The sequence below is a fragment of the Amblyomma maculatum genome, chromosome 1 (genome assembly GCF_055883805.1).
Source record: "Amblyomma maculatum isolate TAMU_Amacu chromosome 1, ASM5588380v1, whole genome shotgun sequence".
Lineage (NCBI taxonomy): Eukaryota > Metazoa > Arthropoda > Arachnida > Ixodida > Ixodidae > Amblyomma > Amblyomma maculatum.
In genome coordinates this window covers 284,694,508-284,709,800 of record NC_139344.1, presented here as the reverse complement: position 1 = coordinate 284,709,800, position 15,293 = coordinate 284,694,508, and the positions used below count along the sequence as shown (strand labels likewise).

The 15,293-nt window shown below is 49.6% G+C and overlaps 1 protein-coding gene across 4 annotated transcripts in view; it reads left to right on the top strand.

Annotated features, from left to right (window-relative positions):
• LOC146206720 (uncharacterized) overlaps window positions 1-15,293 on the top strand; it is a 30,473-nt gene that overhangs the window by 1,885 nt on the left and 13,295 nt on the right. The window lies entirely within an intron of this gene.

The following is a 15,293-nucleotide window of genomic DNA, read 5'->3' as shown; positions in this document are numbered from 1 at the left end:
GCGCCGTGAATCATTTGTGTGTCCTTACGGTCGGGGTGGTGATTACCTATTTTTTTCTTGCGTCCCACGTGTGCGGTGGGTCTCGCTTACCACCCTTACGTTAGACAACGAAAGGAGCGCGGCCCGCACCTTTTAAGATTCCCGGGTGCCACTGAAGAGCAGCGTTTCGCTTTGGCGGCATGAGTCGTCTCTTCGCAAAATTGTTCGGATACGACTCAGATTGACACACTAATCAAATTCGACACGCAGAAGAGCTGATACATCGTGGAAGACAGTGAACCGAGCACAGCGAGGCGAGTGCACTCAAGCACCGTTCGTCCTTAATGTATGTGTGTATTTTATGTACATTGCGTTTTCACGAATGTCGCGCTATTTTTAGAGCAAATATTCAGTTCACTTTCAAATTTTCAATGAAAGACATGCAAATATTCAGTTATGTATATGCGCACTTTCTTGCCGCTGTGCTGAACACTATTCACGAAGTCGAATGCATGCTCTCGCAAGCTCCCTCGCATTCTGTCAGGGCTGGATTAGCGGTGACGAGGGCGCGGTTAAAAAAAAAAAAAAAAAAAAAAAAAAAAAAAAAAAAAAAAAAAAAAAAAAAAAAAGATGAGAGTTCCTGTAACTAGCATCACATACCCCGCCCCGAGTTGTCATGTTTAAGACGACGCGTTTTAGAATTTCCTACAGAGGACACATGCCATGTTTACTCGAAGAATCTGTAGATTGTTAATAAACATCGACTGAGCATATACTTTCCCGCAGAGCACATGGACAGACTTTAATTTAAACTGAGATATTCTAGGAAATGACAGGACACACAACATCCTCCCTCGAAAATCAGAACGGGAATTCGTAAAAAATAAATTCTCCGAGTTATTTTCTTGGATAATCCGACAGCGCAGAACTATTGGCTGCGTGTGAGCACAGACGAGGTAGAAATGGGTCTTGTTCATAAGATATCCGCAAATTCTTATCGTAAGTACTCTACGGATCGTCTAATAGTTTCGTGAATTTATCCAGCAAGAATTGAAGCTCGCCTAATGAATGTTTCCACAGGAACTATGATAATGCGTCCTATATGCTGACCTAAAATACATCAAATAATGTTTATTACTCCAAAGGTTGTCATAATGCGGGGAACTAAATCATTTCGGAATGGTGCCACGGCTGTATAAAATTTCATCTCTATAGAACTGGTAGAAAATTAATGTTTTAATACATCCAAATAATCAGTAATATACCATATAGTGTCACGGAGCAAAACAGACAAGCTAACGTTCACCAACGTTGCAGGTCCGATAGTGCGTGTGTCCTCTTCTTTTTAAAAAATCTTCAGGTGCCACCTAATGACAGCATTATTCCTCTTCTTGGATAAGCACTGGTGAGAATCAAGCTTGCTGGTGCGGGTAAGAGAGGAAACAAATCACCGAAAATAAATGGCAGGCAGAACGCACAAAAGAAAAAAAAAAAAGCTGAAAATGCAAGCACCGGCCGTCACTGCGTGAAGTAGAGGTTCATTCGGAGCACGTGCACTATATCTAAGGTTGAGGCTGACGGCGTGGACGATGCACAGTGCCGTCGGGGAGAACTTCATAAGTCGCATCAGAGAGACGGCGAAGCACTTTGTAGGGCTCATAACTTCTCCGACAATCCTGGGCGACAGACAGGTTAGTCATCGGGGTGGTACTCGTCGGCGGCGTTGGTTTAGCGACGTGCATTGGTCGCCTCTTGTCGCTTGATGTGGGCAAGTTGGCGGCATCCTCTGCGTATTGAGTAAATTCCTCGGCATGCGGCGTGAACGGCCGTCATCAGTTGCACATGGGAGCATGGCATCCAACATGTTTTGTTCGGCCATAGACGAGGTGAAGCGGCTCAAAGCGAGTGTTTTCCTGTACGGCCGTAAGCAAATGTCACGTACGGGAGGACTTCGTCGCCAGCATGTCCGCTACGGTTTTTTTTAGCCTTTCCGGGAGCCCATTTGACTGCGGGGGGTAGGCAGTACTTTTCCGGTGGCACGTGTGACTCATCTGGAACACCTCGTTCAGGCCGGGCCTCGATCTGCGATGACGTAGGATGGGACGCCGTAACGCAATGTGGTGCATAAACAACTGTGCGATTTCAGACGGCGTTCCTCGCGGTACAGTCTTAGTTTCCGCATAGCGCGTTAAATAGTCTGTCACTACTACAGTCCACTTATTACCAGCCGACGGTAATGTGAATGGGCAGAGAAAATTCACAGGGTGTCTAGCAACCGGGTAAACCGAGAATTGTCAGGGAAATTTCATGCACCGGGAAAAATTAGGGAAATGTTAGGGAAAATTGCACGATATATTCTGCGGTGCATTTTCATTTATTTTAATACCCCAGTCACACGGGCAAGTTTAGTGACACTTTCACGAAGTGCACTTACATAGGAAGAGTGACACTTTCGGTGCTCGCTGTCACACGGGAAAATGAAGTGTCATTTTGAAATGACGGCAGTGCCGATGCGGATACTGCAGCCCTATGTGGAAATAATTTAGTTTTCATGAAAATACTTTAAAACTCAATTTTATTGCAAGCGCAATGACCCCAAGCTAATATTCAGTTTATTTGTGCATTTGAGTACGTCTTCACAGCGTTTGCTTGCCGTTGTACACAACGTCGATAAAGGTCCGGTTTCCGCAGTATCACGAAAGTGGGCGACAAGCTCGCAGCGTTCACTGGACGCTACTAGCTTTCCGCTGTAGTACCGCCCATCGAGCGCCCGTGAACGGCAGAGCGCGTGGTGCAAGTAGCGCTTGGCCGTGCGCTCCTCCGTGGTCGTCTGTTTGTTTCGCATCGAAGTATCAGTGGGCGGCGCTTTCGTATGGCCAGTTTAATAGAATACATGGCTCACTCGTGACACTGCCTTATTGTCAGCCTTGCTGTCTGTCCATAATAAGTGACAGGTGCAATTCAAATCGACAACTTAGATAGGGTAGCGTATACGTGTACTGCAAGGGTGAGCTGTGCCGCGCCGCCGGCGACGATGGCTATGAAGCGGTGAGCAGAAATTTGCTTGTGTCGCAGCAATTACACCTACTAGCGACTCGGTATAGGTCAACGATCCCCAAGGAGGATTAATTACTGACATTGCTTTACTTCAGGAATCATTACGGAAAAAAACAAATTCTCGCACACTTTTCTGACGCCGGTGACAGCGGGGCAGGATGCGCCGTAAAGGTGCTGGCGGTGCTGGCTTGGCGCTGGCGGCTTGCGGGAGGAAAAGCGGCGGTGTCTCCGGCCGGCGCTTGAGCGAAATGCTGCCTGTCAAGTGACGACTTTCTAGAGATTGGGTTACAAATAACTCCAACTTCGTTGATGCAGCTTGAGATACCGCATACCATCGAAGTGCAGCAGCAGACGAACGCCTTCGCGTTAGCGCAAGCACTGAGAGCGAGGGTAGCTATTCATGTGTACGCATCGTTTTCAGTTGGTGACAGCTTAAATCTGTTGCCCATTAATAGATACGCTCATGAAATTACGATAAACATTTCAAAACATTGTAATTCTCAAAAAATGTATGAGTGATATATCACTGCCTGCTGTCGAGACTACACACTCGCCTGCCGGACAAAGTGTAGTGAGTTCGCCAAACTCACTTCCCGCCGAGTGTGTTCGGCGGCGAGTGTCATTAAATCGTATTCAGATATGTGGCGCAAACAAACACAAACACATATCTGAATACGATGTTGCACCAACTAGCCCCTCAAGCCGTTATTTTGAGTGTCATTAAAGTTCATCGTCTGACACGATGCGAATGACACTAAACGCGAGTGCACTCGTTGAAAGTGACACTAAACTTGCTCGTCTGACCGGGGTATAAGGTGGCGCACTGCAAGTATGTTATTCGTGCAGACTTTTTTTTTTCTTTTTGCTGAGCGCGGCCGCGCTGACAGTTCCATGTCCGCAATCGCGAACTCGGTACTGGCGTCGCATTCCCCGCTGTCGGCGAGGTGGAACTCGTGTTGGGTCGCCGACTTCCCTGATAGCTAGAATTATTTTACGCCGACCACTCAACACAGTGCGCCGGATCCGCCGTAGAGTAGTACGCGGCGGCGGCGTCAACTTGAAGTGTACCGTGGTCCGGGATGCGATTCGCGCTGTAATTTCAACCCGTAGTGTCGTCATCGGGCAGCGTGGTTGATGTTTCCTGCACATCTAACTAGTCTGGCATCGGCTGTAACTCAGGTTCCGACGGCACGCTTGTGGCCGGCGTCTTCTGGTGTTTGCTCCACGCCCGTTTCTTACGGCTTCCAAAGGCTCGTTGCGTGCACGGTTACAATCCACTGTTTTCCGGCATCTCAATCGCAAGGAAAAACTGTGCACAAAGCGGTACATCGAGAAACACGAGCGAAACACAGATGCGCACGAAGAGACAGCGACGGCGGCAAACGCAAAACAGAAAGAAAAAAAAAAAAATGACACGCCGATCATGCCAGTCAATGGGAGACTCGCGTACGTGAGAGCTGATCAGAGACCATAGACGGCCTTCGGAAAACCGGCCCGCGCACCCAGTCCGCTTGAGCGAAGCCATTTTGAGGTGACGTAAATTCCGGACAAATAAAACAGTTTCAAACCAAGCCCAAGATGGCGGCGATCGGCCAGCTGCAACGCCCGCGGCGCGCGGGAATTTCGAACAAATTTCCTCTTTTTCTGGGGCATTTCGTGGCGGCCGTGACGTTTTGAAAGCCGATTTTATCGCACTTCCAAACGAATTCAGCGTTAATAATTTGATCAAAATAGCTATTTGGGCCAGTTGGTTCATACTTAGCACATGAAAAGACCAGCGCAAAAAACGAGGACAAAGGAACACAAAACGACGGGCGCTGTCCTGTCGTTTGGTGTTCCTTTGTCCCCGTTTTTTGCGCTGCTCTTTTTATGAGTAAATAATTTGAGTGCAGGTGCTCTAACGGATAAACTTTACGAAAACGAGTTTTTCTCAAAATAGATTTTTGACCACTTTCACGGTTCTAAGACTCGCTGCTTTATTTAAGAATTTTCGCTACTGCAAGTATTCGACTAATTTCATTTTCCAGGTGATTGCGCATTTATCAACAATCGAAAGATTGCAACTTAGACGCAGTCTCCTTTAATGGCGGCGGGCACCGCCACTATTATGCACCTACGATTCACCCTATATACACCCGAATTTTGACCAATCAAATTCGCAATTTTTTTATACGTTGTAGTTTCAAAGAGCTGAGGCTGGCATCAGGGCGCTTTTAATTCTCAGTAAACTTTTGACATTTTTACCGGCCATCAACACTAATAACAGCCTTTCACTGTTGTAAATTGCACAACATGATTATTAAAAAATTGTTTCTTTGTTGGGAATTATTCGTCTATACTCATTATCATCAGCAGCTACATTTTCGAGCCTCTTCACTCACTAGGGAATTTGAACTGAAAGTCAGGGAAAACCAGGAAATGTCAGGGATTTTGAAAATAATGGTTTGCTAGACACCCTGATTCATACCGACTTGGTCAAAAGGGTTCCGTGGCGGCGCAAGTGCATGGTTGAAGCACACCTGCAGGCTTTACTGTAGGGGACTTGCGGCGCTGGCATTCGTGGCGACCTCTGACATAGCGGTGTATATTGGGTGAAAATTTGGGCCAATAATAGAACTGACTCACTTTTTGCTAGAGTGCGCGCAAACCCCAAATGGCCAGAAGTTGGCTCATGGCTCATCGTGACAGGCAACAAGCATGTTGTCTCGGAGGTCTGACGGCACCACTAGAAGGTGGCGCTGCTGTCTCCATGCTGGGCAACTGGGGGGTGAAAAGAAGGCTTAGGACCCATGGGAATACATGTAGCGATAAGTTCCCAAAACAGTTTTCTGATCTCACAATGCCTCTATGATGACGTCATTCGGTGCAGAGTAACCATGAATATCGTAGGACAGATAGTAAAAGTATGAAACCTGACTACAGAGGCAGAGTATTTATAAAACACCGCGAAAGGTATAGGTGATACAACTCGGGAGCACGACCCATAGAAACGCGTACAAGGCAAACATAAAGTAATTTTCCCCTTTCGGAAATCACAAATACATGTGGTCGACGATTAAAAGTTAGTTATTGTCTGGAAGAAAAAGTGTGACAAAGTATGCTACGTCATTTTGAAGTCAATCTATTTTTAATACGCCCCGATAAATGTGTATTGTAAAGACCTACATACCCACGAAGAGCTGGGTGCTTCTCGCAATTGCGACAGCATCTCGTGTTGTCCGGCACGCTGCCGCGCAGGCTACATACAAAATTTCAAGCTGAAGGCAGTCCTCGCACAGCACGGTAAACGAGCCGCGCTCAATGAGACGACCAAAACCCCCCGTCTTCTTGCACTAGTCGCGTTCGCGGACGCCGGCGTCGCCTGCGTTCGAATAGGGCGTCATCTGTGTCGCTGTCTGCAGTGAGCCAGAACAGCAGACTGGGCTTATTGGTGCAAACAATGTAACAGGAACACAGGATCAGAGGGTGGCACAATGAGCGCTGACTTTCAACAATGTTTATTTCGATGAGCACGCATCCATGCATACAGCATCACACGTGCCACAGACACGTGGCTTCTGCTCAATGCAGAAGTCACGTGTGATGCTGTATATATGGACGCGTGCTCATCGAAATAAACATTGTTGAAAGTCAGCGCTCGTTCGTCGTCCTCTTCTCCTGTGTTCCTGTAACGTAGTTTGCACTGTTAACCAGTAATGCAGTGAGCCATTCTCTTTCGTTCGCTTGCCATGAAGTTTGAGAATTGTGCTCTTTGAATATAGTTTTATCTAGACTGTATACCTTGAACGACCGGTTTTAGTGAGCAAATTGAGTGCATGCGGCAGCATTCAGGCTACACGAGGAGCTTGCGCGATTCGGAAAAACACCCAGCGGATAGCGATCGAGCTTGTAGGCGGCATGTATGGCTTCACAACACTTATCTTGAACTATGTTTCAAAAACTAAAAAACCTCCATTGGTACTCTCCGAAACCGGAAAATTATATAGGGAAGTCTTACCGGCATGCGTTTCTGCGGATTGTGCTCCCGACTTCTATCCTCCTACGGTGCAGAATCTGCAGCGTAGAGCACTGCAGAATCTGCATTGGAGTTATTCGAAAGCACGGATGCTGCTGTTGGTTGCTTCTGGCCGCTTCATCATCATCATCATAAGCCTGACTATATCCACTGCAGGACGAAGGCCTCTCCCATATTTCTCCACTTAACCCGGTTCTGTGCTAGCTGCACCCACTTGACCCCTGCGAACTTCTTAACCTCATCCGCCCATCTAACTTTCTGCCGCCCCCTGCTACGCTTTCCTTCCCTTGGAATCCAGTTTGTTACCCTAAGCGACCATCGGTTATTTTCTCTTCGCCCTACATGTCCTGCCCATGCCCAAGTTGCTTAATTCACTTTTTGTTTACCCAGTTTAGTCTTTGGTAATTTCAAATTGCGCGCCAATCCCTTCCTATGCCCTTTTTCGGCTCTACTTCCGGTTGCGTGACGTCACGTCCTTGACGTTACCCTAATTGACTGACTTATTTAACTATTTTAGTCTTTGGTAGTTTCAAATTGCGCGTCAATCCCTTCTTATGCCCTTTCTTGGCTCAACTTCAGGTTGCGTGGCGTTACATCCTTCCCGTCACCTTAATTGACTGATTTAATTAACTATTTTAGTATTTGGTACATCCAAATGTGGCGCCAAGCCATTGGCTAATGAGACCATTTTCGCTTTTATTTTTACATTTTTTGCCTCTAATCAATTACCTAATTAACATGGGTCTAATTATTTTTTCGGACAAAATTACGTCACCCCCCTTTATCGAATGACACCACTCATTAACCTCTACCACTGCTTAATCTGCCTTTTTGCGGGAGGATGTGGCGCCATCACGCGGGAGCGGCGAGAAACACATTGGATGGCAGTTAGCAGACTACACGAAAGCGCACCATGCAAAATGGCCACGCCAACGCAGGTAGAAAGCGAAAGCTTCCCCCTTTTTTGCCTTCGGGACGGAAAGTAGTGACAGTGATTGCAGTATCATGTTCACGCAGTATGGAGGAATGTTTCACCGTTTTCAGAATCCACTAATAACGCACGCATATATTGTCTTCGACTCCGCCGGGGTGGCGCAGTGGTTACGGCGCTCGACACTGTTCCCAAGGACGCGGGATCGAATCCCGGCCTCGGCGGTCGCTTGTCGCTGGAGGCGAAAAACAAGGCGCCCGTGTGCTGTGCGATGTCAGTGCACGTTAAAGAACCCCAGGTGGTCGAAATTTCCGGAGTCCTCCACTACGGCGTCTCTCATAGCCTGAGTCGCTTTGGGACGTTAAACCCTCCAAACCAAACCAATATTGCCTTCGTATTGTAAGAGCGTGTAGCGCGGGCCATGGCGCAGGCTGTGTTCGACGTGACAGAATGAGACGCTCTCAGCGTGAAGATTCACGACAGACTTCAATTTATTGTAAAAAAAAAAATCGAAAGGAGAGTGCGGAGACAGACAGAGAGAGGGATTTCAAAGGGCAAAGCAGCCATGAGTTTGTTGAGGCTGCAGAGCTAGCTGGAATCGTCTCCTGTGACTTATACCCTCTTTACACGGCCGGCTTAACCACGGTTAACCGCCAATCGCGGTTAGCTGTGCTTACACAGCTCGCCGCTATAGTGCCTAGAATATTCTAGGGACTGTATCGCCGCCGCTCTCGGTTACGGCCGCCATTGCCCATAAAGTACAACCGAAGCGACGCGATGATCTGCGGAACGAAGCAGCATTTACAGATATTGCCGCGAAACCTTCAAAACAGTATTTGTTGTTTTTTAACAGCCGCCGGCATACAGGCTTATCACTCTGATTCTGGACCGCGTATCAGTTCTGTAATCTTTGTTTGTTAATGCTCGATTTCTCGAGTCACACCTTTATCAGTTTTGTTGTAGCACAAGATGCACCGAGATCTGTCTCGAAGGTTCCGGCCACTAGGGTGTCTTTCCACAATGTTCCAGCCCGTGCTGGTAGCTGTTTGCGACGTTATCTAGATTGTTCTGTGCAGCCTTTAAATTGAGCGTTGACGAGTGTGAGGAGCATTCTTTGTTCGACGATCGACGAGCACGTTTGTTGCTATCGCCGCCGCCGAGTTGCTTAGTTCTTTTGCGGGCGCAAGTCAGCACAATAAAGAGTTTCTTAGTGCAATCATCGGCCCTTCATTTGTGTCATCGACCTGGTCACCACCACGTGACATCTGGTGGAGGTGCTGCCCTTGATCCTTCAAGCGAAGACCTCAGCCTTATTCCTGTCGCCCTGGAAGACCAGCCTACAGGTCACCGAGCCAGCCGCCGACTCCAAGGCCTACAACCTGTACATGGTCTGCTGCCTGACCCCATTCGATCTCGGAAGGCATCGACGCTGACAATGGCCCAGCCTACAGCACCGGTTGTTTTCGTCTAACCCCGTGAGCCCCCCTGCTTCCATGCACGATCGGATGAAGATGCGGGTGACTGGATGGAACTTTTCGACCGTGTGGCAGAATTCAACGGGTGGAACGACGCTGCGAAACTCAGGCAGGTCTACTTTGTTCTTCAAGGGCATGCCCGAGTTTGGTTTGAAAATCGCGAGACTTCTTTCAAGGATTGGGAGATATTCAAAGCACAGTTCTTGATGGCCTTTACAAGTTCTGTCCGAAAAGAATGAGCTCAGGTCCTCCTCCAATCAAGAATTCAAGTACCAAACGAGCCCGTCCTGGCCTACGTAGAGGAGATGAAACGCCTGTTTCGCCGCGCTGACCCTAACATGACCGAAGGTGACAGAGTGAAATTCCTAATGCGAGGCGTTAAAGAGTCGCTTTTTGCGGGGCTTGTCCAGAACCCGCCGAGAACTGTGGAAGAATTTGAAAGTGAAGCATCGACCATCGAGAAGACGTTGGACATTCGGATGCGCCACTACGAGCGACCACTTCAACCAGACTACTCATGCCACTACCTCAGCGCATCTGCAAGCGGAGAGAACCTTCGCGACCTCATCCGGGAGATCGTGCGAGAGGAGCTCCGCCGAATGCTGCCATCATCGCAACAACCCCAGGTGGCGACGCTCGCGGACGTCGTCCGTGAAGAAGTTCAGCAGGCGCTGGGCGTCCCTAAAGCGACGACTCCGACGGCTCCAGAGCATGAATCAGCAGCGATGGACTATGCAGCTGCATTATGTCGTCCTGCACCCCGACGCGACCTCCCAAGCCGACGCGACCTCCCAAGCCCTCGTAGTTACCTTCCTGCTTCCGTGCTTCACATCGTTAGCAAGGACGGTATTCGCCCAGACCTGGAGAAAACAGCTGCAATCGCACAATTCCCACCGCCTGCCGACAAGAAAGCTGTGCGCCGATTCCTTGGGCTGTGCGCTTATTATCGACGATTTGTCCGAAACTTTTCGCGGATCGCCGAACCGTTGACGCAGCTTACAAAGGCTAACGTACCTTTTAAATGGGAAGCGCCGCAAGGAGAAGCCTTCAACGAACTTAAGCGCCGCCTGCAATGCCCTCCTGTATTTGGCCACTTTGATGAAAACGCCGAGACCGAAATTCACACCGACGCGAGCAGTGTGGGCCTAGGAGCCGTTCTCGTCCAGAAGAGTGCCGGACAGGAGAAAGTAATCGCCTACGCTAGCAGGTCCCTCACAAAAGCCGAAGTCAATTACTCGACGACCGAGGAGTGCCTTGCAATCATCTGAGCCACTTCTAAGTTTCGTCCATACCTATACGGCCGACCATTCAAGGTGGTAAGCGACCATCACGCGCTCTGCTGGCTGGCTAATTTGAAAGATCCTTCCGGCCGCCTTGCCAGATGGATCCTACGACTTCAAGAATTTCTCATGACCGTAGTATATAAGTCGGGCCGGAAGCATTCCGACGCAGACTGCTAATCCCGCGCTCCCGTCAATGCTCCCCCGAAGGACGATGACGACGCCTTTCTGGGACCGGTAAGCGCCAGCAGTTTCGCAGAACAACAGCGATCAGACCCTGAGCTGAAAGCGCTATCCGATTACTTGGAAGGAAAGACCGCTTCCCCTCCTGGTGTGTTCAGGCGACATTTATCATCCTTCACGTTAAGCAATGGCCTCCTCGTGAAGAAGAACTTCGCACCCAACAAGACAACAAGACCGCGCAGCTTCTCGTAGTGCCTAAAACCCTCCGGCAAGAAATTCTGCAGGCGTTGCACGATGAGCCCACAGCAGGCCACCTCGGATTTTCGCGCACGTTGTGTCGAATCAAGGAGAAGTATTACTGGCCGCGACTGCCTGCCGAAGTTGCCCACTACGTGAAGACGTGTCGTGAGTGCCAACGACGCAAGACTCCGCCGATCAGACCAGCAGGACTACTAAACCCGATTCCGCCCCCAATCCTGCCCTTTCAACAAATTGGGATGGATCTCCTCGGCCTCTTTCCATCTTCGTCTATGGGTAACAAGTGGATCATCGTGGCCACTGACTACCTACCCGTTACGCTGAAGCAAGAGCACTACCAAATGGTACCGCGGCAGAAGTCTCCAAATTTTTTGTCGAACAAATTCTTTTGCGACACGGCGCCCCAGAAGTGCTCATCACGGACAGGGGAACGGCGTTTACGGCAGAGTTGACGCAATCCATCCTGGAATACAGTCACACAAGCCATCGACGAACAACTGCGTACCATCTCCAGACCAATGGCCTTACGGAGCGCCTGAACAAAACGATCGCGGACATGATCGCTATGTACGTCGACGCTGAACACAAGACCTGGGACGCCATCTTGCCGTACGTGATCTTCGCGTATAACACGGCAGTCCAGGAGACGACCAGACCGACCGCATTTAAGCTTGTGTACGGCTAGGGAGCTCACGACGACGCTCGACGCAATGCTGCCGCACGTAACCAGCGAAGACAACCTTGACTTCGCCGCCTACCTGCAGCGTGCAGAGGAAGCCCGACGACTCGCACGGCTGCGTATTAAAAACCAACAGCGCACCGACAGCCGACGATACAATTTACGACGACGCCACGCAGAGTACAATCCAGGAGACCAAGTGTGGGTTTGGACACCAATTCGCCGTCGCGGATTAAGTGAAAAGTTGTTGCGTCGATACTTTGAGCCATACAAAATCCTTCGCCGCGTCGGACCACTGGATTATGAAATTCCCGACGAAACGTCAGCATCACAACGGCGACGCTCACGCCCAGAAATTGTAAATGTTGTACGACTGAAGCCATATTACGCGCGTTAAAGAATCTGTTGTGTTTAAACTTTGCAGTGTTTATGTCTAAGTTTCTTTGTTTTGGAACATCGAGGCGATGTTTTTTTAAGGGGGGAGTAATGCAGCGAAACCTTCAAAACAGTATTTGTTGTTTTTTAACAGCCGCCGGCATACAGGCTTATCACTCTGATTCTGGACCGCGTATCAGTTCCGTAATCTTTGTTTGTTAATGCTCGATGTCGCGAGTCGCACCGTGTGGGCGATTTCTCTGCCCGAGGGATGCGCACGACAAACACACAGTGGGCCGTATGACAAACATCTTTAATCTCACAGGGATCGTCGAAGTCGGTGCTAGGTCGTCGTCCGGGTGGCTGCGGATCGTTTCCGCGGAGAGCACCAGGAGCGAAGCAGGAACGAGGAGCCAGGGACCAAGAGAGGGCGAGACGGCGGCGCGTGCCTTCTTTTATAGCCCCCTCGCGCGGGACCGGTTATCCCCGAACGAGCGGGGAGAGGGAAACAGGTACCGCGCAGGGAGCATTGGGATAGTGGCGCGGCCTTCGAATGCGCGGAGCGCACGGGCCCTACAACCTTTATCAGTTTTGTTGTAGCGCAAGATGCACCGAGATCTGTCTCGAAGGTTCCGGCCACTCGGGTGTCTTTCCACAATGTTCCAGCCCGTGCTGGTAGCTGTTTGCGACGTTATCTTGATTGTTCTGTGCAGCCTTTAAATTGAGCGTTGACGAGTGTGACGATCATCCTTTGTTCGACGACCGACGAGCACGTTTGCTGCTATCGCCGCCGCCGAGTTGCTTAGTTCTTTTGCGGGCGCAAGTCAGCCCAATAAAGAGTTTCTTAGTGCAATCATCGACCCTTCATTTGTGTCATCGACCTGGTCACCACCACGTGACAGCAGCATTTACAGATATCTTATTTATAACGTAGTTTCCGGAGTGCCGTCCGACAAGGCGTCAGCAACGCGGTGAAGCCCCGCACGATGGCAGCACCTCATCGACCACCGTAAACACTGCCGCGTTGGTTCCTCCTCTCGCAGACCGTACGCGAACGACACGGCGGCTCGCTAGCGCCGACGTCAGAAACAAAGCGTGCTAAATTTATTGGCATCTGGAATACTGAGCCGAATATCAGGATTGAATCACTCTTGAGGATCACTGACCAGCGGCAACTTGCTGGCAAGACCGATAACCGCGATACTATTAAGTTTCTGCTCAAGACAGCTGCCGCCGGTGCATTGCGGTGCATTGCTTATACTAGCTCTGCAATTAATGCATCGTCAAAGTTTATCATATCGTTATTTTACATCGGCAGAATACGATTCACAATAAGGAAGTTTCATGAGTACACCATTTCGACAGCGTTGATCAGTTCCAAAGCGCCAATCGCCGAGGCTTCGAAGAGGAATAATTTAGGCCTATCGACGACTGCGGGGTTGCGCACCCCGCCGTAGTTCGCCGCGCTCGCTCGCTTCACCGCCGCAGTAAGTGTAACGTACTTCAGCCTATTCGCAGCATCCCGCACTGCTAGCGTTGTGAACTTGTGCACTTTCATTATAACGCTAAAACCGCACATTTTTTGACGCTCCGCGCTAAGCACCAAGCCGCACAAACGATACTGCAGACCCAGGACGGTGATTCAGTACGCAGACGCTTGGCTGTAGGCCGTAACTGAAGGCGCCGGGTGGCACAGTAGACACCGGCTATTCAATACGGGCAAACGAGTACACTGCTGAAGCAGACACGCTCGTACGTTTCGCGCACTCGGGTGTCGACGAGCAGCCTCCGTCAACAGATGCCGCCATAACCTCTGTTAACGACGCAGACCGAGGTCGCCAAACTCGGTTTGCGATAACCACGGTTAGGGGTGTAACTGTGGTTTAGTCTGCCGTTTAAATGGGCTAACCACGGTTTCGCGTAACCGCAGTTACGCTAACCGTGGTTAACTCTGCCCGTGTAAAGAGGGTATTACGAGCGGCGCATATGCGCGGGGTGTCTTGTGATGCACCGCCGTTCGCGAGCCTCATGACCACCTAAACCACTCGGCTCGCGAACGGCAGTGCATCACAACAAACACCGTATTTCTTTTTTCTTGTTGGTCAGGCGGCAGTCGCGATAAAACATGCTAAATATTACGGTCTAGCGCACATAGTTGCCTGTGATATCTGCGCTACTCGGCCCCTTCGCACATAAAGAAAACAAACGACAAAATACATCGCGATCAGGCCCCGCCGCACATAAACCATACACGCACCGAACAAATCCTCATTAAGGCTATTACTGGTGGGTTACAGGCTTGGTGCTAACTCCAGTAGGTACTTTTCATCATGCACATTTCTTTTAGATGCATACACACCTGTAACGAAGTGTTTTTCGCACAGTCGAGAGTACGCAGTCGGTTGCTAAGGTTGCCCATTCACATCCTGACGCTTGGCAGCCCTAAATAAAGCTTCACGTCGTTGTTGGTCGCGGCTCGCCGAAGGGAACCTGAAAAACCGCGTCTTGAATCTCGGCACGCCTCGATAGTGGCAACCGTACGTGGCAGATGGGGTTGGCATCGCTTTGCTAAACCTGTGACGGTCGCCGTGCCGCCAGTCCCTGTGCGCTGGCGGCGACGAGAAACGTCGTCGACGCCGTCCAATGTGTTTCTACCAGTCGCCGCTAGGACTTCGCGCACGCGCAGAAGATTCGCGCAAAAGGTGGATTACTCACACTGCTGCGGACACGATTTTGTGTGTTTTGCCTCTAATTAATTACTTAATTAACTTATTGGCCTAAATATTTTTTCGGACACTACATTACGTACACCCTCTATCGATTGACACCACTCATTAACCTCTACCACTTCTCAATTACTCAACTGCTGTGGACACGATTTTGCGTGTTTTGCCTCTAATTAATTACCTAATTGACTTATTCGCCCTAATTATTTTCTTAGACACAACATTACGTCACCCTCTATCGACTGACACCACTCATTAACCTCTACCACTTCTCAATTACTCACAAATGCTGCGGACATGAGTTTGCGGACACGTTCTGCGGACAGAAATCTGTG